Source organism: Ricinus communis, chromosome 3, assembly GCF_019578655.1.
Source record: "Ricinus communis isolate WT05 ecotype wild-type chromosome 3, ASM1957865v1, whole genome shotgun sequence".
NCBI classification, from domain to species: Eukaryota; Viridiplantae; Streptophyta; class Magnoliopsida; order Malpighiales; family Euphorbiaceae; genus Ricinus; species Ricinus communis.
This window is the reverse complement of record NC_063258.1, coordinates 14,655,387-14,677,254: the sequence shown is the minus strand read 5'-3', so window position 1 is coordinate 14,677,254 and position 21,868 is coordinate 14,655,387. Positions and strand designations below refer to the sequence as shown.

At 39.6% G+C, this 21,868-nt stretch overlaps 1 non-coding gene across 1 annotated transcript; it reads left to right on the top strand.

The window, feature by feature from the left end:
* Positions 1-18,593: 18,593 nt before the first annotated feature.
* On the top strand, positions 18,594-18,700 carry LOC125369697. The gene has a single exon (XR_007215373.1). It is a non-coding gene; the product is annotated as a small nucleolar RNA R71 (small nucleolar RNA).
* Positions 18,701-21,868: the final 3,168 nt, after the last annotated feature.

The following is a 21,868-nucleotide window of genomic DNA, read 5'->3' as shown; positions in this document are numbered from 1 at the left end:
TCCAAACGGGATATGCTCAACCCGTAGTCTCGGGGTAAGCTGCCCTTCTTGCAAATCAACCAAGTTTCACCTTCCAACCCACATCGGGTTATGCTTCTTAATCCATGCCGGGTTATGTTCCTTAACCCCAACTAGGGTGTTATCAGCCGCCCGTTTCATCGAGTTACCCGGCTCAATCCATGACGAGCCATCTTCACCAAAGCAGCTACAACCTCCCTATGCCAAGTCAACTAGATCCTATCCTATATCATACCCATTTAGGATCTCCTAGAATTGCCAATTCCCACTCCCAGGCTAGACCAATTCAAGAAGCTCCATTCATGCCCACCTTTAGGTCTAAAGAAGAGTTTCATCGCTACATTAGGGACCTAGTTCAAGGCGATGCATCTCAGCCCTTCTCAACAGAATCCATGTTCCATTGACTGAATGTCAATCTTCCCTAATGGTATAAGATCCTCGAATTGCAAAAGTTTAATAGGAAGGGAGACCCTCAGCATCACTTGAGGCTCTTGGTCAGTGATACTCTCCTAGTTCGAGATAATAAGGATAACAAAATCTTAATATTCAAGAAGAGTCTAGAAGGAGATGCCGCAATATGGTTTGGGAGCCTACCCATTGGAAGTTCTTGAGCCAATACTCCTACCTTACTAGCAAAAAACCTACCTTATCGGACCTCCAACACACCACTCAAGGTCCTAATGAATATATGTCCATTTATAGGCCGGTTTAAAGAACTCCTAGTGAAAATTGAGGTTGTGATACCTAAATCCCAAGCTATTCAGATGATCAGCCAAAACCTCAGAGACCCTCTTGGTGCCCTTATGCTGCTAGGACCTGTCCGCACCTATGTCGAGCTCTATCAAAGAGCATCCCAACTTGAGAGGAGCTTTTAAATGGGAATGCTTAGTTCCATGTTTTCGACCAATTCCTCCTCCATCTAGAAGCAGTTACAAGAAGAAGAATGGTAAAGCCTGGGTCCAACCAAATCAATACTATTTCCTAACAAGGCTAAGGTAACGGTAGGAGGGGCAAAAATAAGTAGGGCCAAAACAGAGATCATGCGCCCCTTTCAATTTGAAGCCCTTTAAAACTTGTAAAGTCCATCTCCACCTAATATAACTACTATCCCTCCTTAAATTCCTCCAGTGCCCTTGTCCCCACCTGTCCCAAATCAAGAACCCGAATCTGGGGTAAGGACAAGGGAGGAATAAAAATGCCCAAGTTCCCTACAACTATAACTAAGGAGAAAAAAATATTCCCAGTAGCATGCGACATTATCACGGAAAAATTGCTAGCTGCAAGGAAACTTACCTTACCTGCGCCTAAACCTCAAGGCTTGACCAAAGTAAATATGTCAAAGTTTTGTGCATTCCATCGAAATATGAGAACGAAACCAACTCATGTTGGTCGCTCCAGGACATCATTGAAACAAATATTGATAGGATTTTTGTGTAGCTAAAATCTAAGGCAGTGAACCTATCGATGCAAACTAGCACAAATGGTGAGTATCAAGGTTGTATTCTCGGGAACGGGTGATCCTAGACTTACTGTAGCGTCTTATGTTATCTAACCTAAGCAAATCAATGAAGTGTTATGCTATGATCAGATATGAACAAACAATGAATTAAATGTTAAATAATCTAAAAGGATTTAGGAAAACTCTCGAAGGAAAAAAGCAAACCCTAGGGGACCTAAGTTAACTGGATTTTAGTGAAGATAGAGATTAAATTGATTATCAATTACAATTACTCATGGATGAAGTCCTAACTGAATTTGGTCTCCCTCTCGAGATAACTAGATTCCTAAACCTAATAACCTAAAGTTGGAATCTCTTCCTAATGATCGGTTATTCGATTAGCATTAAGCTTTAACCCGCCTCTATTAAGCTTTGTTAATTCTTAATCCAGCTAGTCAATTACCCTTATCTCAAAGTGATTATTAACCAATTCTTGCTATTCAAATTTCCAATTATTAAATGAATTTCTTAATTACATAAAGCAATTTAAATACTACAATTCACAATATCTCATGATTAAAGTGAATTCTCATTAATAACGAAAGCAAGAAGAAACAAACATTGATAATCAAAATCTCATAAACATTGAAATTAATGCAACAACATAAAAACCCCAAATGGGTTTGACAATTTAGCTACTCATACTAATAAGCAACACAAAATAAAGAATAGATTCATAAAAGTAAATTAAAGGCATGTACACCCTTCTTCTTTAAGTTGGACGAGAAACCCTAAATTCCCAATTTAGAATAGTAAACCCTAATTTACTTCTTCAATGTTCCCAAATCTTATCTTGATCTTCAATTTGATGTTAAAACAAATGTAATCCTTCCTTCAATTGATAAAATAATTTTCTAAGGTCGGGAACCGAAGTCTAGAAGCAGATGGTTTAAGCTTCTATAATGAAAATTAGGTCAGAAAATCGAACCCTAATTCAGCAAATCATTTTTGCCTATATAATCCCTTCAGCACGGCCATGGTCAAGCCTGTGTTGATCAACACGGGCGGAGTCCAAGCCATGCTGGACCTCTGCGTTCCGCATCTGTTGACTTCTTCCAGGTCGTGCCCTAGCCGGTGCTGAGCCACCACGGGCCGCGGTGGAGGCCGTAGTGGCTTCGGAGTCCAGGCCGTGCTCAACCTTACAATGCTAGTCCTTGCTCAATTTGATGGATTCTAGTCTGTAATTGCGCGTATTTCCCTTGATTATTGATAATGTCCCTCGATAATGACCTGAAACGTGAAAGGAACCAAAAGACAGGTGATTCTAGCATAAAATGAGATAACTATGCACAAAAATGTAAACAATTGGGCATGTAAATATGTATAATATGATGCCTATCAAAGATCAAGTCTGGGGAGATTAACTTCGGTCAAACTCAACAAATTCAAACACCCCCAACTGAACAGAGAGATTTTCATGAATCCGCTCCCTAATCATGGAGCCTAAGGTCTTGCAGGGGCAAATAACCAAGTTGATACTATTATGGGCATTAAGGAGACCTCGATTAATTATACCAAGACAAAAAGACAGAGAGAAAGTCATAAGATCAGACGCCATCAACTTATGACTTATTAGGACAAATCAATAGGACTTAAGCCTCTATATCCATCCTAAAGCTCCTACAAACTCTCCTAAGCACCAAGAATTTTTCAAGAAGTTCTTGGCCGATGACTAAGTACCTATAGAAATCACCCCTACTGACCTAGATAATGTGGTAGGAATTCTCATTACACCAATGGCCATATCCTTCTCAGATGATGACCTACCTAATGGTAAGCTATCTCCCTATATCAAAGCCCTGAACCGAACTCTTTTATTGGCAATCATTCTATCTCTAAAGTTGAAAAACCGTAAACATCTGCCAGCTATCGACGCTACGCTGTGCACCCTTGACATTTGTGAGAACTCGAAAAGGCCAGTGATGGGCTACTTGTGCAACCTACATCCAAAGTAGTGAACCTATCGATGCGGTCTAGCACTAGTGAGTATCAAGGTCATATCCTTGGAGATCAGGTAAACCTAAAGTTACTATTGTTCGTTATGTTATTTAGTCTGGAATAAGGTGTGAAAAAGTCTAAATTAATTAACTAATGCTTATGAATGCAAATAAAGGAACAACAGCAACTGACAATCGAAAGACAACCATAACAAAAAAGTAAACCCAAAGGGGACCTAAGTGATGGAATTCTAAGGTTGATTTTATAAATTGCCAATCTTGCTACCCGTGCCTAAATCTTGAATCGAACTCGGCTCCTCTCTCGAGCTCACTAAGTTCCTAAATGTGTCTTAACCTAATAGAATCTCTTCCTATCAGATTATTACAGATTAGCATTAAGCATGATTGATGGGTTGCTACTCGTGTTAGCTACAATCTAAGGCAATGTACCTATCGATGTAGTTTAGCACTAATGGCGAGTATCAAAGTCATATTCCTCAGGAAAGCGAAAGCCTAGAGTTACTCCTTTGTTCTTTGTTATATTAACCTAAAATGGATGATGAATAAATTCTAAACTAACTATTAACTCCAAGCTAAGTCCTAAGGGAGATGAAAGAGTGATTGATAAACGAAATAATCAAGACAAGAAGAAAAACCCAAAGGGAATCTAAACTAGTTGGCATCCGAACAAAAGATAAAGGATCGGTGAGTCTAATTATGCTACCCGTGGATGAATTCTTAACCGAATTCGGTTTCTCTCTCGAGATAACCGAATTCCTAAACCTAATAACCTAAAGTTGGAATCTTTTCCTAACGATTGATTCTTAAATTAGCATTAAGCTTTAATCCGCCTCTATTAAGCTTTGTTAATTCTTAATCCGGCTAGTTAATTATCCTTATCTCTAAGCGATTATTAACTAGTTCTTGCTATTCAAAATTCCAATTGCCAAACGGATTTCTCAATCTCATAAACAACACAATTCACAATGTCTCATGAATAATGTATTATTTTATTAATACTAAAAACAAGAAGAATACAAAACCAACTCGAACAATCCAATAATATAATATTAAGCCAACATAGTAAAGAAATCCCAATGGATTAAATCAATCTAGTTAATCATGTTCATTCTCAAAATATACAAGAATTCAATTACAACAATAAGGAAAGGTAGAGAAAACCCGATTACACCCTTGGATGAGAGTAAACAGCCCTAAATCCTTTTGCTCCAATTGAATCGATTCTTGTTCCTCTTGCTCGAATGGAAAATCAATCAACAAACCTTGCCCAATCTTCGATCCTTCAAGGAAATCTGATTGAAACCTTGATCCAAGTCTCCTTTTCTCTTAGTTTCAACTCAGAAAACCCTTAGAGAAAGAAAAATTAGGGTTTGGGACGTTCTAACCCTAGCCTCCTCGTTTTTCTCTTCTTTTCGTTCTTTTAATTAATACCCCCTGTCGCCTCCAACACGGCCGTGTTCCTGGCCGTGTTCTCAACACGGGATGGTGTTCCTGGCCGTGTTACTCTCTGTGGCCGTGCTCCCTAGAATCTACTTCTTCTTTGATGTCTAGCACGGCCGTGTTTGTCCCCGTGTTGGTAACACGGCCCATGTTTGTGACCGTGTTGAGAACACGGCCAGTGTTGAGATCAACACGGCCATGTTCAGCTTTCTCATGCTCGTACTTAGCTCGTTTCGGCAGCTTTGACATCCAATTATACTCCAATTCTTTCCTTGTTCATCCTTTGACCTCTTTTGGACCTAATGCACACAAACATATGTATAAGGTGAGTGTTGAGACCAATTCACATCCAAATGTCCATAAAATCAATCTTAAAAACCCCATTTAGATGTGTGTATTTTATTGACATCAAATAACCCCACACTTAGCTCATTGCTTGTCCTCAAGTAATCAAAAGTAAAATAAGGAAAATAAACCACTAAGGAACAATACTTAAACTGACAGACAAGCTAGAGAGCTCCTGCATATATCCTTAACAAGCGTAAGTCAAACAAAAATAAAAGAAGCAATCAATTCAAGTATCACAACCAAGATGCCAATAATTCACACAATACTTTCTCAACAAAATTATTCAGAACCAACTCCTCACCAGATTCACTCTAAATCACTCAAAGTGTTTAAAGGGTAGTGTTTAATTGCTCAATGCATCAACTACTGCCTTACTTACTATATGCTTGCTCTTAAATCCTACTCCTACCACTTATGGAGAGTCAACAACCATGTTAAGAGGTCTTTATAAGGGTTGTAATGGGGATTAGGTAAGGGTAGGTAAATTTGGTCAGAGTTGAACCTATGGTGTTCTGCAATGAAATACATGACATACACACAAGTCACAATGATCACAATGGGTAAACAATGGATAGTAGTCCAAGGTGGGAAATAAGAATCAAGTCAAAATGTTTAGCTCACTTACTTTCTTTCTTTTCATCACCTTTACCTCTTTTTTTTTTCAAATATTTTCTTCTTTTTTTTTTTTTTTTTGGATTGAAGTAAGCTGCTACAAGATTCTAAAGCTATTCCCTAAGACAAAAATTCCTAATAAAAACAACTCATGTGCAAAATCATAACCCAAAGTAGAATAAAACTAAGTGGCAATGAAATATGATAGAAAATGGTGAAAGAGGGGGTTATCTACAGAATCAATAAACGAATGAAGGCTATTTAGCTAAAATGAAAAACCTAAGTGCCTCTATCATACCAAAGTGTTAAACTCTCCTTGTGGCCCTCATAAGCATTACCGAGCAAGTTCTAAAAGTAAAGACAGTACTTGGCACTCTCAAGAAGAACTAAATACAAGCATATAAAGTGTATGCTTACAATTTAGGCTCAATTTCTCACAAGTATGCTTTTAAGTAGGTTCCAAACAAAAATCATCAAAACAGAATTAAATAAACCAAAGCAACTTAGTGCAAAACTCAAACTAATTATCTTACACTCTTCCGCAAAACTCAACACTATCGGTTTTACCCGATCACATGGACATAAACAAGATTTCAAAATCAAGTCAACAGTAAGAGCATAGAAACAAAGTGAAAAATTTTCAAAATTTTACAAAAAAATGCACAAAGAATAAACAAATAACTAAGATGGGATAAATATCACCCACCCCACACTTGAAGGACACATTGTCCTCAGTGTACAAAATATATGAAATGAAAAAGAAAAAAGAAACTAATACTGCCCTAATTGTGGCTCCGGAGTGAAAAGAGGTGCATCAGCAGGTATATCAGGGCGCTGGCTGTCTATGGTGGAGGAGTGGCTGCAAATAATAAAATAAGGAATTAAAATCGAAACTGAAATAAAAATTAAATAAAATATAAAAACTAAAACTAATAAAATGTTTCAAAATGAAAGGGTAAAAAAAAATAAAATAAAATAATTAAAAATGAAAAAGAAATAAAATAAAATTTGGGGTGCCTCCCAAAAGCGCTTCTTTTCGATGTGATGAGTCTTCTTAACTGGACTCATGGTGAAAAGCAAATAGGCATGATCGACGACCATCCATCCTTCTTCCAAGCAAATGGCTTCAAGTATCCGCTTAGAGGGATAATCGTCAATGTCCTCTTCCCGACTATCAAGCAAGCTGCCAGTATGATGGGCAAGACTCGCTCCTCGTATAATTGCACGTAGTCATGATGCTCTAGGGGCTCTTCCAATTTGAAAGCTGAAGTTTCACCAATTGGAAGGATTGACGGTTGGGCAATTTCTTCAGGAACGTCAATGGTTTCCTCTAGTCCTTGTCTTGGTTCACTTGCTAGAAGAAACTTGAGCTCCTCCAAGACTTCTTCATTGGATAACTCATGCTCATCTTCCATCATTGAAGGGACTTGTGGAAAATCCACCAAAAATTCCTCTAACTGCAACTCAGCATCATCAACTGTGTATTCTTGTTGGTAGTCTTTCAGAGGGATCATGTTTGCCTCTTCCTTTTCTGGTTCTATTTCCATGTTCAAAGAGTCGTCCTGCACATAAGCATCATCGTCAATCATAATAGATAAACCAGAAAAATTCTCACCTGAACGTAAAGTGATGGCGCTCAAATGTTCCTTGGATTCAGCAGCGTTTGATGGAGTTCTCAATTGCTCTTCCGCTAGTAACTTGAAGATTAAGCCTACTTGATGCTCTATGTTGTTAATCGAGGCTTGTTGATCTTCAAGTATCATCTCTGTTTGTTGGAATCTTTCCTCAAGACTTGTTATGAACCTCATCATCAGCTCCTCTGACACTAACTCTTCATCTTGAGTTGAAGGTGCAACATTAGGGTCACTGATGCGATTCTTTGAGATTCGGTGGTTCGGGCCATCTAAGCTCCATCCATAGGGTGAATGAGTACTCCACTCTTGATTATAGGTGCTTCCATACGAGTCACTTGGCCAATTGCCGTATAATTCAATTCACGGTGCTATAAGAATAAGGAGTAAAATCACTGCACAATGGACAATCATTACTCAAATGTAAACCACAACAAAATTCATAAAAAAAATGAGATGAAAGGATAGGAGTGGAAAGTTGATCGGTAGCCCTGCAAAATGATTCCACCCGAGCATCTAAAGATGCACGGGTATCCCAATTTTTAGCACTCTCTTGGTTCCTAATCCCATTTTCCAATGCGTCTGATGGGTTCTTTATGCAACCTACACCTAAGGCAGTGAACCTACCGATGCAGCCTAGCACTAGTGAGTATCAAGGTCGTATCCCTAGAGATCGGGTGAACCTAGAGTTACTACTGCTTGCTATGTTATCTAGTCTGAAATAGGGTGTGAAAGTTCTAACATACCAACTAATGGTTATGAGTGCAATTAAGTAAATGAAGGACAACAATGGACAATTAAAAGACAATTGTAAAGAGAAATAAATCCAAAAGGGAGCCTAAGTGATGGAATTCTAAAGATGAATTTTATGGATTGCCGATCTTGCTTACCCGTGCCTAAATCCCGAATTGAATCCTTGCCTCTCTCGAGCTTACCGGATTCCTAAACCTGCACTAACCTAATGGAATCTCTTCCTATCAGATTACTACAAATTAGCATTAAGTATGATTTAAGACTATTAAGAGTTGTTAGTTCTTAATCCGGCGAGTAAATCAACCTCATCTCTAAGTGTTAACTACCAGTCCTTACTATTCAAAATCCAGTTATAACAAGCATTTCTCAATGTCAAGAAACAACCTAATAAACAATTAATCTAACGTCTCAAATTAACTGCATCAAACTTTTATTACTGAATAGCAAGAAGATTGCAAGAATGACAATTATAAAAGACTAACAATTAAGCATAATCCATCAACAAAGGTGAACCCTAATGGATTCACTAGCTGCTCATGTTCATAGTCAAAGCAATTAAAGAATAAAATAATGAAAAACAAATTAAAGGTATGTACACCCTTCTCTTTCAAGCTGAATGAGAAACCCTAAATTTGCAAATTCAAAATCTCAAACCCTAGTTGCCTCTTGAATGCTTCCAAAGTTTGTCTTGATCTTCAATTCGATGTTGGAATAAGTGGAATCCCCCCTTCAATTGATGAAAATTGATCTCTCCCGGTCTACAATTGAGGTATAGGAAATATTTGATTAAGTGTGTGTCTTGGAATTGAGTCCAAAAATCATCCTCTTCAATTAGAATTCAAAATCGCCTATATAGTTGATTCAAGACCACGAGTCCAGCCGTGGCCGAACTGTGGAGTCTCAGGCCGAGCCACCACAGGCCGTGCCCAAGGCGGTGCTGATCCACCACAGGCGTGCTGGAGGCCGTGGTGGCTACGGAAGGCGTGCTGAAATGGCACAATTGGGGATAGCCTCTTGATAATTCAGCACGGCCGGAGTCCAGGCCGTGCTCAACCCTCGGGGTGCTTGTTCTCGCCCAATTTGATGGATTTTGCTCCGTAATCACACGTATTTCCCTCGATTACTGATGGTGTCCTTCGAAAATGACCTGAAACGAAAAGGGAAACAAAAGACAGGTGATTCTAGCATAAAATGGGATAATCATGCATAAAAATGTGAACAATCGGGCATGAAAACATGTGTAGTATGATGCTTATCAAATTACCCCATGCTTAAACTTTTGCTTGTCCTCAAGCAATTTACAACTCACTCCTCAAAAGATATCAAATAACTCAATCAACTGCATTGCAGGAGGTTAGCTCAAAATAAATTTCAAAACTCCGTAATGATTTTTCCCAAAATCCCCAAATCACTAAATCCTTAAGAGAAAGAGCAAACTTAATAAAGTTGCTAAAGTTAAAATGATAAACCATATAAATTAAGAAATTGAGAATCATGCCTCACAAGATATCACTCAAAACACACAAGTGTATATAGGTGAAAGAAGATCGCCAAGCTCTCAACGCAAAAATATAGAAAAAGTGCTTACCATAGGCTTGCTTATGGATTCAATCTCCACTACTACGAAATAATCAATAATCATGATCAAAGGGTCTTGAGCCAGGTTGTAATGGGGTTAAGGTAAGGTACATATAAATATGGAAAGTAGGCTACAAGTTGCTGGAAGTTAAGCAAGTAATGCAAGAAAGTAATGAAGGATCAAGTGCTGTAACAAAATGAACACTAAGTTGCTCTAAAAATAAGATGATGCTCGAAATGAACTAAATTAATACTTTCTACTTTTTTTTTTATTTGTTTGTTTTTTTTTTATATATAAATATATATACTATTTATATATATTACAACAGCTTATGTAGGAGTTGTTGGTTATTGACACATATAATAATTGAAGGAAGCATCTATGAAAAATCTAGCAACTTAGTGAAATATATGAATGCAGATTGATCCAAAGTAAAATGCAGCATAACTTATATAATTTCCAGCAACAATGGTAGAAAGAATGGTCAAATGAATAGAAGTGATGAGATGAGTGTCACTGTTATTATTGTCACGAAAGGAATGGCTAAGGCTCAAAATTGGTTCACTAAGGGAAAAATAGGGTTAGGCTTTTTGGCCAAATTGTGTAAATCCTAAGTGCCCAAATCATCTCACGATTATTGACAATTCATGTAATTTCAACAGATATCGTAAAGCAAGTTCTAGAAACAGAGATTCTGTAAAATGGTCACTAATGAAGGAAAAGGGAGCATAATAGTGATGCACCAATTGGCTCAAAATCTCACCATTTGAGTGATTTAAAATTGCATGAATTCTCAACCCAAAGTTTAAATAGTCAATCACAATAATAAGCAGCAATATTAATAGTGTTCTATATCTACGATAAAGTACTATGGAAGAATTAAGGAAAAATACCAGTTTTACCTGGCTGGATTGTAGTTGAGAGATTTATTCATTGCCTTCTTCCGAACAAGGTTCGATAAAAGCTATAAGGGAATCCATTCAAAGGAGAAAAAAGTCATCAACTACTTAATTAAAAAAAAATTCAAGATAGGCACAACATCGGTAGGTCGCTACCCCACATTTTAGTATAACACTGTCCACAGTGTTAGAGAGATTTAGACTGAGGAAGCATATGATTCACACATTATGGTTATGGAAGATCATGCTGAATTTCTTTTTTTTTTTTAATTAAAAAGGCATAGTGTTCTACTTAACATAAACAAACAAGTACAAGGAAATAACATAAAAGTAAACAAGCTACAAGCAAGAAAGTAAAAGGAGATAACAAATTGAAAATAAAAATAAAATAAAGTAAAATAAAATAAAATAAAATAAAATAAAGAAAAAGGATGGAGGAAAATATCACAAATTTTTTTCTTTCCGCTAGGAGTCTGCTGACGGTGTATCCTCACTAGTTGGATCTGCTAGAAGTTGGGGGGCAAGGAAATTTGCTGAGGGAGGTTGCGGTGGTGGATCAGGGTCTGTGAAGCATGTCGCCAAATCGAACTCCATATCATCAATGAGCCGTTGATTTTGTGCTCCAGCCTCTTGCATCTTTTCAATCTGCACTACTATGAAGTCTGTATGGGTGGCCTGTCTTTCTAACCACTCAGGAACTGTTGAAGTGTACTGTTCAAACTGCCCAACTGTGCCTTCGTTTCTTCTTAAAACCGCACAAACTCAGTGTACTGCTGCTGCTGTAGATCGCAAACTCGATCTAGACGGTCGGCCAAAGCACTGATCTGGACGCTCGATGGCTCTACCGAATGAGAGGATAAGGCTCCAGATGAAGGCATAAACACTCTAGCTGGGTTAGGAATCCTAACATCCGGAATCCCAGCCGACGGATGTTGGGCTCCTCTAGCCGCTGCCTCTCTAGCTTCCCTGACTATTGTACTCACGAGCCTATATTCAATACCATGAGGATGTCTAGTGGCCGTGATCATCTGCATGTTGATCATTTGTCTGATCCCTAGTGGTGTCATGTCACCAATATTTGAAAGCTTCGACAGACAGTCGTCCAATACATCTAGTCTCTTAGCTAACCTAGTCACATACGGACCGAAACAATAATGCATCTTCTTCCGAGCGTCTACTATAAATGAGCGGACTTGGCGAGCCAATAAATATCCCAAGTCTAGCTTCTTCCGATGTTGCATAGCCCAGAGAATAAAGACATCGATCGTGTGGCCCCCCAAAACCGCCCCTCGGCCTGTAATGGTGTAAGCTAGTAGGGTATGAATGTAGCGGAGATGGTCCGGTAGGCTAGATGCCTTAGACCGCCTTGGGTAGTATGTTTCCTACCATTACCAATGAATCCCACATGGCGTCATATGAAATTGGGTGGATGTAGAGACAACCCTGATACTCCTCCCCCGAGATTTCTTGTTCAGTCCATAATTCCAAATGCATTCCAAATTGTGGGACCGACATCGAGAACTCCCTTCCCCCAAGCCTAAAATAAATTGCATCAGGCTGATGCCAGTTTGTGATCATTCTTTGCGGGAAGAAGGTGCTTTGAGGAACTCGATCGTAAGCTCACGGTAGGTTGGCTCAATGATGTCAAAGAATCTCGCATATGGCAGAGTCTTGATCAGTGTGTGCACATCTTGAGCCAATCCACTCTCTCTAAGGATGTGAAGTCTATGCAACGGCCCGCCATCACTTCCTTCCATCTCATGACTTGGAATCTACTTTCATTATGCGCATTAGGGAATGTCCACAATGGATGACGGCCAGTGTGGATGGATTCACAACAGTGCTTTCCGAGGTCGGACTATTTCACTGTGGTGGTGGAGGTGGAAGTCATGGTCGGTTACAGTCTTTGTGGAGGAAGACGTTCCTTCACCACGCGATCGCTTGCTTCGGTAGCTGACGCGTTTGATTGCTTTCTCACGAGATTTATCGCGATCATATCACCTAATGCAACGAATTATTAGTTTTTTGTAAAAATTCAAGTTAATGAAAGAAATAATCTACTCAATCAACAAAGATAATTGATTATACTTGACTAACCAAAACTTGTATAAACTAATAAACCGATATATATCAATCCAATTTATCATGAACCAGCAATTGCAATTTAAATCTAAACATTATTCATGCTTTGCATGCTGTAGGCACATTTTATTTCCACCAAAACCCCACACTTATCAATTCCATAACCAACTACACCACAAACACAACAACTAATGTAGATTAACCTAACCAAGGTCATATAGTTACAATATAGAGCCACCAAAATATCCTAGCATGTCCTAACAAAAGTATATGTCTAAAATAGAAGTGAAATCATTATAATAAAAAAAAATATAATGCAACAAATGAAGGGACTTACCTGAGTTCGCTTAGGAAAGTGAGAAGGGTGAGATAGGGGTATAAGAACAACACCTTTGAGCTAAGAAAAACAAAAGGGAAGCAAAATTTTCGGAGGCCTCCACATCTTATAGGCAAGGTTTCAGCACGGGTGAGGGTAAGGCCGTCGACGATGGCTAGGACTCGGCCGATCCTTTAGCCTTCTTTGGATGCTCCTTGGCACGGGCATTGGCACGGCCGTGCTTCCCAGCACGGCTAGGGGTTGTGTCCCGTGCTGCCTTCGGAAGCCGTGACAATTACTCGTTATCCTTCAACACGGTCTTGACTCTGGCCGTGCTCATCAGCACGGCCTAGTGATGCAGCCCGTGATGGCCACGGAAACCGTGGTGAAACGGAGTGTTTCTGGGCTTGCCTTTTGCCGACTCGAGTCGCCTTGCCCCCATACCTATAATTAACACATATGTATGTAATTAGATCATTAAACAAGTAGATATGGTCAAACGGAAGAGTTTGTCCTCTTCGATTCTATAAGTCCGAAAAATTAAAATTAACCTAATTATTTTTAAGCAACTATAATAAAGTCAAATGAAAATAATGAAACAATCACAACTAATTAAAAACATCAAAGTATAATCCAAGTCGAATGTACAGAAGTGCTTATTTGCAGAGTCATAAGCGTGACTCATTCGGATAACCCTTTCTGTGCATACAAAGCCAGGTTAACTCGTTGCTCACTATCCAACGAGTTACAATGATATTGCTTTAGCCGATGGCCGTTCACTTTGAAGTTCCCCTTCTCTGGATGATGCAACTCTACCACTCCATATGGAAAGACTTGTCCGATCTAAAATGGTCCAGACCAACGAGTCTGTAGCTTTCCGGGAAACAGACGAAGGCGAGAGTTGTAAAGCAGCACTCGATCCCCAACCTGAAATTCCTTAGGCTCACGAATCCTTTGATTATGCCATTTCTTAGTCCTTGCTTTGTAAGTTGAGGAGTTTTCGTATGTCTGCTGGTGCCACTCATCTGCCATTGTCGCTCCTTACCTGCAGAATCAATATCAAAGTTACAAGTTCTAAGGGCCCAAAGTGCCCTATGCTCTAACTCAACAGGCAAATGACATGACTTTCCATAAACAAGGCGATAGGGCGTAAAACCTATAGATGTCCTAAAAGCAGTCCTAAACGCCCATAATGCATCATCTAACTTAAGAGTCCAGTCCTTCCTACTGGTACTAACGGTTCTCTCTAAAATACGTTTAATACCCCTATTAGTTACCTCAACCTGCCCACTAGTCTAGGGGTGATAGGGAGTAGAGAACCGATGAGTAACTCCGTACCGCTTAAGTACTTTCTCTAATTAGGCGTTGCAGAAATGTATTCCTCTATCACTAATAAGCACCCTAGGTATGCCAAACCTAGCAAACAATCGCTTAAGGAACCTGCAGACAACCCTAGCATCATCAGTGGCTACAGCCTGAGCTTCAGGCCACTTAGAGAAATATTCAACAGCAACCATAATGTACTTATTACCATACGAAGAGGGAAAGGGTCCCATGAAGTCGATGCCCCAGACATTAAAAATCTCAACGACTTGCACACTGGTTTGAGGCATCTCATCACGAGAAGAGATATTACCTGCGCGCTGGCAAGGGTCACAAACCTTAACAAATTTCCGTGCATCTTGGAAGAGCGTAGGCCAATAGAATCCTGCCTCTAGCACCTTCCTCGCAGTATGGTTTGCTGCTTGATGACCTCCAGTGGGTCCCTCATGGCATTGCTTCAATATTTAGAGAGTCTCCTCGCCATATACACAACGGCGAATCACCTGATCTGCACATACTTTAAATAAAAAGGGATCTTGCCAAAATATAGTATTTTAAATCAGCGAAGAATTTCTTCTTTTGCTGATACGTCATACCCTTTGGTAGAACCCTAGCAACCAAATAGTTAGCATAATCAAAAAACCAGGGAGTATCAGTGTATACCTGAGTGACATACAAATGTTCTTCTGGAAATCGATCATCTATGGTCGTCTCATCAAGTGCATCTAAGTGAGGATTTTCCAATCTCGATAAATGGTCCGCTGCCAGATTCTCCGCGCCCTTCTTATCCTTGATCTCGACATCAAATTCCTGTAACAAAAGAATCCACCGAATCAATCTCGATTTCGCATCATTTTTCAGGAATAAGTACCTCAATGCCGAGTGGTCCGTGAAGACAATGGTTTTGGAGAGAACGAGGTATGATCTAAACTTGTCGAAGGCGTAAACAACCGCCAATAACTCCTTCTCTGTGGTGGTGTAATGTTCTTGGGCTCCTGTCAAGGTCTTGCTAGCGTAGTAAATGGGTTGAAACTTCTTTTCAATCCTCTGTCCAAGCACAGCTCCAACTGCATAATCACTAGCATCGCACATCAGTTCAAAAGGCAGCCCCCAATTAGGAGAAACCATGATTGGGGCTGTAGTTAGAAGTTTCTTAAGTAACTCAAAAGCTGCCACGCATGCATCATCAAAAATAAAAGGTACATCCTTAACTAACAATTGAGTGAGGGGCCTAGCAATGTTAGAAAAATCTCTAATAAATCTCCTATAAAACCCTGCATGGCCTAGAAAACTCCTAACAGCCTTAACAGAACTAGGAGGAGGTAGCTTAGATATTACTTCTACCTTAGCTCTATCCACCTCCATCCTAGCCTGAGAGATCTTATGCCCTAAAACAATCCCCTCTCTCATCATGAAATGACATTTTTCCCAGTTTAGTACCAAGTTAGCCTCAATACATCTAGCTAACATGCGCTCAAGGTTTGCCAAACAAAGAGAGAAAGAATTACCAAAAATAGAGAAGTCATCCATAAATACCTCCATAGACTCCTCAATCATGTCCTCAAAAATAGCCATCATGCACCGTTGAAATGTAGCTGGTGCATTGCACAGTCTGAATGGCATCCGTCTATAAGCAAACGTCCCATAAGGGCAGGTGAAGGTAGTCTTCTCTTGGTCCTCAGGTGCAATAGGAATTTGAAAGTAACCTGAAAAGCCATCAAGAAAACAATAAAACATGTGACCTACTAAACGTTCAATCATCTGATCAATGAAAGGAAGAGGAAAGTGGTCCTTCCGAGTTGCATCATTAAGCCTACGGTAATCAATGCAGACCCGGAAGCCTGCTATCTCAGAGTCGGGATCGGCTCATCCTTCTCATTCCTTACCACTGTGATGCCTCCTTTCTTGGGTACAACCTGCACAGGACTAACCCACGAACTGTCAGAAATGGGATATATCAAACCTGCATCAAGAAGTTTAATTACCTCCTTCTTTACCACTTCTTTCATGTTCGGATTGAGTCGTCTTTGAGGCTGAACGACCGGCTGTCCCCCAATGAAATCTTATGAGAGCAGAAACTTGGATTTATGCTCGGGATATCAGCTATATTGAAAGCAAAGGCCTTCTTGTACTTCCTTAGAACTTCCAACAGCATGGCTTGTTCTTCGGAGTTAGATCGGTGCTATGATTCTTTGGTAAGCGCTTCTCTTCATCCAGGAAGGCATAAACCAAGTGGCTCGGTAACTCCTTCAGTTCTAAAACTGGTGGGTCCTCGAATGAAGTCTTTACTTTCCGCACCCCAGACCTGTCAAGAAAAAGATAGGGATCAGTTGACAAGCTCGGCTCAGAAGCCAATAAAACAGCGAGTTGCTCCAACACTTGCTCGTTGGACAACTCCTCCTCATCCTCAGCTAATGCTACTTGCAAAGGGTCAGAACATAAAATTTCTTGTAAATGGGACTCAACCACATCATCAATCACATCAATAAAACATACAGTATTATCATAGTCCAGTGACTGTCTCATGGAAGTGGCCAGGTCAAAGGTAATGGTCTCATCATTAACTCTAAGCTTAAGCTTTCCATCGCTTACATCGATAACAACCCTCGATGTAGCTAGGAAAGGCCTACCCAGGATAAGAGGCACAGTGCTATCACCCTCCATATCCATTACCATAAAATCTACAGGAAAGATAAATTTATCTACTTTTACAAGTACATCTTCAACAATACCTCTAGGAATTTTAACAGTCCTATCTACTAATTGAACACTCATCCTAGTAGGCTTTGGCTCATGCAACCCTAATTTGGCAAATAAACTAGTGGGCATTAAGTTAATACTGGCTCCTAAATCAGCCAATGCACCACTAATTGATAAATCACCAACCATACAAGGGATAGTAAAACTCCCTGGGTCTCGTCGCTTGAGTGGCAGTTTGTTCTGGAGAATAGCTGAACACTCCTCATTAAGCACCACCTGACCAAGATCCTCTAACTTCCTCTTGTTGCTCAAAATCTCCTTTAAGAACTTAGCGTATTTCGGCATCTGTGAAATTGCCTCAACAAAAGGTAAGTTAATTTTCAGCTGCTTAAATAAGTCAAGAAACTTACTGTATTGCTTGTCCATCATATCCTGTCTCAACCTCGCAGGATATGGTACCGGGGGCTGATGCTCCCGCACAAGGCTCTTTTGCCTGTCTTCTTTCTTTCTCTCATTCTCTACCATCGCAAGGTCTGGTCCTTCCTTAGCTGGCTCGACCTGCACGATTGTATTATCCTTATCAGTTAAAGGCGAAGAACCAGTCAAATTCTTACCTGAATGCAAGGTGATAGCTTTGCAATGCTCCCTCGGGTTTGACTCTGTAGTGCTAGGGAGCGATCCTGAGGGTCTCTCTGAAAGCATCTTAGAAATTTGGCCAATTTGAGTCTCCAAGTTCTGAATCGAGGCCTGCTGATTCCTAAGTGCACTATCAGTCTGCTGGAATCTTGTTTCTGTAGATGTCACAAACTTCATCATGAGCTCCTCTAAATTTGACTTCTTTTCTTGGGAGGAGGAGCTTGTGCGAGCCCAGTGGTTGTTCGTGGTCATTGATGAAGTCTTTGGAAACTGGCGGACCACGGGCATTATTGTTCCTCCAAATTTGAAATTGGGGTGATTGCGCCATCCAGGGTTGTATATATTGCTTTGTAGGGGTTATTCTGTCTTGGGGCATTCCCATATAATCAACTGTTCAACATCAGAAGATATAGTAGAATTAGATGGAAAACTAATAGAAGATGAAGCAAACATACCTCCCGCAGTACAGTTCGCACTGTAATGTGGGCCACCACAAAACTTCATGACCAACATTATTCGCCGCATGAACCAAGCATCTGAGTTGGTCGATCTTCTTGGCTAGAAGCTCCACTTGAGCTGCCAAGGCTGCTGTAGAGTCCACTTGGTTGACCACTCCTTGTCTTCCTGGTCGGCTCCTAGAGGATTTCCACTGATAGTTGTTCATGGCCATTTCCTCTATCAAGTTCTGAGCTTGCTTGGGCGTCTTACTGTTTAGCGCCCCACCTGCTGCAGCATCCACCATCTGCCTCGTTGCGAGGTTCAACCCGCTGTAGAAGGTCTGAACCTGCATCCACACTGGCAATCCGTGATGTGGGCAGCATCTCAAAAGATCTTTAAATCTCTCCCATGCATCGTACATGCTTTCATCATCAAACTACACAAAAGAAGATATATCATTTCTAAGTTTAGCAGTTTTAGCGGGAGGAAAATACTTATATAAAAATTTTTCAGCCAACGCCTTCCAGGTAGTGATCGTCTATTGTGGAAGAGATTGCAACCATCTCTTTGCTCTGTCCCTCAAGGAAAATGGAAACAATCTCAGCCGAATGGCATCATCGGTTGTTCCATTTATTTTGAATGTGTCACAAATCTCCAAAAAGTTGGAGATATGTGCATTGGGATCCTCGCTTGGCAATCCTCCAAACTGCACGCTTTGTTGGATCATCTGGATAACATTGGCCTTTATCTCAAAATTGTTGGCCGCTACAGCAGGTCTGACTATACTAGTTTTCGTCCCATCCAAAGATGGTCGAGCAAACTCGTACATCGTTCTCTGATCCTCATCGGCGTGGGGGTCATGGTTTTCCATCGTGTCTAGTCTATCCACAGGTACCTCAACCTCAATCTCCTCCTCTTCTAATTGCAACCTCTTCCTTAAGAGTCTGAGGCATTGTTCTGGATCAGATAGAGGCTCTATAAGATTCGAGTTTGAGCTCCTGGTCATAAACTACCTGAAACCGAAAGTCCACACAACCACCGATCAACAAAAATAAAATAATAATAAATAATAATAAAATTAAAGAATAAATGAATAAAACAAATAATGACTAAATTAACACAAAACAATTCACTCTAGTTCAATTCGGTTCCACGACAGCGGCGCCAAAAACTTGATGGGTTCTTTATGCAACCTACACCTAAGGCAAAGTGAACCTGATGCACTTAGCACTAGTGAGTATCAAGGTCGTACCCCTGGAGATCGGGTGAACCTAGAGTTACTACTGCTTGCTATGTTATCTAGTCCGAAATAGGGTGTGAAAGTTCTAACATACCAGCTAATGGTTATTAGTGCAATTAAGTAAATGAAGGACAACAATGGACAATTAAAAGACAATTGTAAAGAGAGAAATAAATCCAAAAGGGAGCCTAAGTGATGGAATTCTAAAGATGAATTTTATGGATTGCCGATCTTGCTTACCCGTGCCTAAATCCTGAATTGAATCCCGGTTCCTCTCTCGAGCTTACCGGATTCCTAAACCTGCACTAACCTAATGGAATCTCTTCCTATCAGATTACTACAAATTAGCATTAAGTATGATTTAAGACTATTAAGAGTTGTTAGTTCTTAATCCGGCGAGTAAATCAACCTCATCTCTAAGTGTTAACTACCAGTCCTTACTATTCAAAAATCCAGTTATAACAAGCATTTCTCAATGTCAAGAAACAACCTAATAAACAATTAATCTAACGTCTCAAAGTAACTGCATCAAACTTTTATTACTGAATAGCAAGAAGATTGCAAGAATGACAATTATAAAAAACTAACAATTAAGCATAATCCATCAACAAAGGTGAACGCTAATGGATTCAAAAGATCTAGCTGCTCATGTTCATAGTCAAAGCAATTAAAGAACAAAATAAGGAAAAACAAATTAAAGGTATGTACACCCTTCTCTTTCAAGCTGAATGAGAAACCCTAAATTTGCAAATTCAAAATCTCAAACCCTAGTTGCCTCTTGAATGCTTCCAAAGTTTGTCTTGATCTTCAATTCGATGTTGGAATAAGTGGAATCCCCCCTTCAATTGATGAAAATTGATCTCTCCCGGTCTACAGTTGAGGTATAGGAAATATTTGATTAAGTGTGTGTCTTGGAATTGAGTCAAAAAATCGTCCTCTTCAATTAGAATTCAAAATCGCCTATATAGTTGATTGGGAGTCCAGTGTCTTGATTGACTCTGTTGAGTCCAGTGTCTTTGAATCAGTCTGTTGTCTTGAGCCACCACAGGCCATGCCCAAGGGCTTGATCCACCACAGTCGTCGGAGGCCGTGGTGGCTACTAAGGCGGCTTGAAATGGCACAATTGGGGATAGCCTCTTGATAATTCAGCACGGCCAGGAGTCCAGGCCGTGCTCAACCCTCGGGGTGCTTGTTCTCACCCAATTTGATGGATTTTGCTCCGTAATCACATGTATTTCCCTCGATTACTGATGGTGTCCTTCGAAAATGACCTGAAACAAAAGAGAGGTGATTCTAGCATAAAACGGGATAATCATGCATAAAAATGTGAACAATCGGGCATGAAAACATGTGTAGTATGATGCTTATCAGCGTCACACAAAGAGTTTGAGTTTAGCATTGAACCTCCTTATCATTCACTATCTGAATCATAAACTTAAGCTAAATAAATATGTACAAATAAAATAAAATAAATAAACAAATAAAAATAAAAATCATAAAATAATAAGAAAAAAAATGGCTAAGTTAACAAATAGCAAATTTCACTCTAGCTTTCAAACAATTCCCCGGCAACGGCGCCAAAAACTTGATGGGTTGCTACTCGTGTTAGCTACAATCTAAGGCAGTGTACCTATCGATGCAGTCTAGCACTAATGGCGAGTATCAAGGTCGTATTCCTCGGGAAAGCGAAAGCCCAGAGTTACTCCTTTGTTCTTTGTTATATTAACCTAAAATGGATGATGAATAAATTCTAAACTAACTATTAACTACAAGCTAAGTCCTAAGGGAGATGAAAGAGTGATTGATAAACGAAATAATCAAGACAAGAAGAAAAACCCAAAGGGAATCTAAACTAGTTGGCATCTGAACAAAAGATAAAGGATCGGTGAGTCTAATTATGCTACCCGTGGACGAATTCTTAACCGAATTCGGTTTCTCTCTCGAGATAACCGAATTCCTAAACCTAATAACCTAAAGTTGGAATCTCTTCCTAATGATTGATTCTTAAATTAGCATTAAGCTTTAATCCGCCTCTATTAAGCTTTGTTAATTCTTAATCCGGCTAGTTAATTATCCTTATCTCTAAGCGATTATTAACCAGTTCTTGCTATTCAAAATTCCAATTGCCAAACGGATTTCTCAATCTCATAAAGCAATCTAAACATCACAATTCACAACGTCTCATGAATAATGTATTATTTTATTAATACTGAAAACAAGAAGAATACAAAACCAACTCGAACAATCCAACAATATAATGTCAAGCCAACATAGTAAAGAAATCCCAATGGATTAAATCAATCTAGCTAATCATGTTCATTCTCAAAATATACAAGAATTCAATTACAACAATAAGCAAAGGTAGAGAAAACCCGATTACACCCTTGGATAAGAGTA